We start from the raw sequence: 2551 nt of genomic DNA, 5'->3' as shown, positions 1-2551 counted from the left end.
TCTCTCTCTCTCTCTCTCTCTCTCTCTCTCTCTCTCTCTCTCTCTCTCTCTTTATTTTTCCCCTCTATTTCTCTTTCTTTTACCTTTTCTCTCTCCATCTTGCTCTCCCAGGCCCACCCCACCACATTCACTCCTCTTTTTTTTGCACATATTCCCTCCCGTACCGTAGCCAACTGCCCATGCCTACAATATCCTTTGTAAAGAAAAAAAACGCTGTTTGCGCTGGGTGACCATGGTTGGCGCCATTTTGTGTGTTCCACTGGGCGTGCTGTGCGCGGTGTCGCGAAGAGAGAGAGAGAGAGAGAGAGAGAGAGAGAGAGAGAGAGAGAGAGAGAGAGTCCATTTGTTGTGAGGTCCTTGGTCATGACAGAGTTTTCAAATAATTGATATTGAAATTGGCTTTCTCCAGCATAAAAGCTCGACATAACGATATTCAATTGCGTATTCTTTGAACTGAACTAAGGCGACTGGTTGTAGATCTAGTATTGTAACATGAAATGGAAAAGATTATATGATCATCCCCATCAATGCACTTTATAAATTACTAGTATTATAGAAGCGGCAGGCTGTCAGGCTGTTGACTCTGCCGGGGGGGGGGGGGGGGGGGGGGGGGGGGGATGCATCGGAGTGGAACACCGACCGAAAAATGTAAATACAAACAAATATTATTTTTTACTCGTTGATAAAACAAATTTGCTCGGCTCGGGTAGGGGGATCATACTCTCGTCTTTTGCGTTCATCTGAGAAGAGCCCAACCATTGAACCATTGATACTGTCAAACAGAATGCGAACGTGTAGACAGCAGATATTGACAAGGTAGGCCTATGATTAATATAGGTGGCCCCTTTTTAGTATAAGAATACAGAGGCGTCACCTTTGGTTTAACTTAATTTCAACTCCTTTATGATTCGAGCTAAATATCTAGATCTACCCGCACATAGTTCGAGAAGATTGAAACTAAAAACAACCAAATTCAAGAACGACTGGTTGGGATCTTTGACGGCACCCAACTAAAGATGCACAAAGGCAGGTGGTCAACAAGCTTAAACTTAAACGGATTGTACAAGGATTAGACCCCAAATCCCATACTGAGAGGTACAGACTAGTAAACACGGATAATTGGAGGAGCCTTTTATCTCTATAATAAATAAATCGAGGTTCACACGAAAAGTCATGCATTGTGAAATACCGCGGTCATAAAAGTGAAAATGGGTGTTCACGACAGGAGACAAACATCTGAAGTAGATAATGTACATGCATGCTATCATCCATAAACTGTCCTATTATTGATATTGTATAACATTGGGTAATTAGGGTTTTTCAGTTAATGAGTAAGCATTGATATTGTATAACATTGGGTAATTAGGGTTTTTCAGTTAATGAGTAAGTAATAGTGTGTGTGTGTGTGTGTGTGTGTGTGTGTGTGTGTGTGTGCGCGTGTGTGTGTGTGTTTCTTCTTCTTCTTCTTTTATTTTTTCTTCTTGTTCTTGTTCTTCTTGTTCTTGTTCTTCTTGTTCTTCTTCTTCTAAAGCTTTGGCTTTGTCTTCATTGTGGAATTATCAACTCTTTAAAAACAAAGAATGAAAGTATAACATCAATCTCGCTTGTGTTGTTGCAGTTATTCTGAAAAACAACAACAATAAAACTTCGAAACATGCCTTGCTAAGCGGTAATCTTTACGTCGTAAAGACAAAGGTAAAGACATACAATATTTTCACCAACCTCCAGAAAGAGACAAGTCATAATTAGTGCTAGATCTATGCATATCTAACGTGTTCGTCTAAAGCAATGAGGTTCTTTAGATTCTATATCGGTTTCAGGGCTCCTGGGAAATCGTGAAAAGTAAATAACCTTTAGACCTACTCTCTCTCTCTCTCTCTCTCTCTCTCTCTCTCTCTCTCTCTCTCCCTCTCTCTCTCTCTTAAAATTCAGAATCTGTGGTTGGCGTCTCTTTGAGTAAATTTGCAGCACTTTCAAGTTAAAGCTCTAATTGTTCAGAGAAAATAAAGAAGGGAACATCTTAGTAATGAATTTTACGGGCCACACACAACAAATATTAGAATCTAATTTGCACATCACAACGAAAATGTTAATGTTTTGTCTTGATTTTAGTCAGCAGTGGTAACTTTTGGTTCAAAGTCCCGATGGGTAAGCAAGCCAAACCCCGCCACACTGCTCGTGAGAAACTTTAGTGCAGGCCACAGGTGTGCTTAAGTCGCGTGTTTGTTTAACATGCCTCCACTAAAGCATAATATTACGTCAGTTAAGGACATTTCGTAAATATAGGGCCTAGCCTAGGCTTCCTCCTACATACTTCCAGCTGGGCCGGTTAACATTGATTTTACTTTTCAAGACAGACAGAGGTTGAAATTTTCATTAACAAGTCATCATGGGGGGTCGACTTGTAAACCGGACTGAATTTGCTCGCGTGCTGGATCTGGCCCACATGGACTCTGGTTTTCCCCATGTCTATTTTAAACGAGTATTTTGACTAGAATATATATATATATATATATATATATATATATATATATATATATATATATATATA

Source organism: Aplysia californica, unplaced genomic scaffold (assembly GCF_000002075.1).
Source record: "Aplysia californica isolate F4 #8 unplaced genomic scaffold, AplCal3.0 scaffold00228, whole genome shotgun sequence".
Lineage (NCBI taxonomy): Eukaryota > Metazoa > Mollusca > Gastropoda > Aplysiida > Aplysiidae > Aplysia > Aplysia californica.
Note: the sequence above shows the minus strand (reverse complement) of the source record.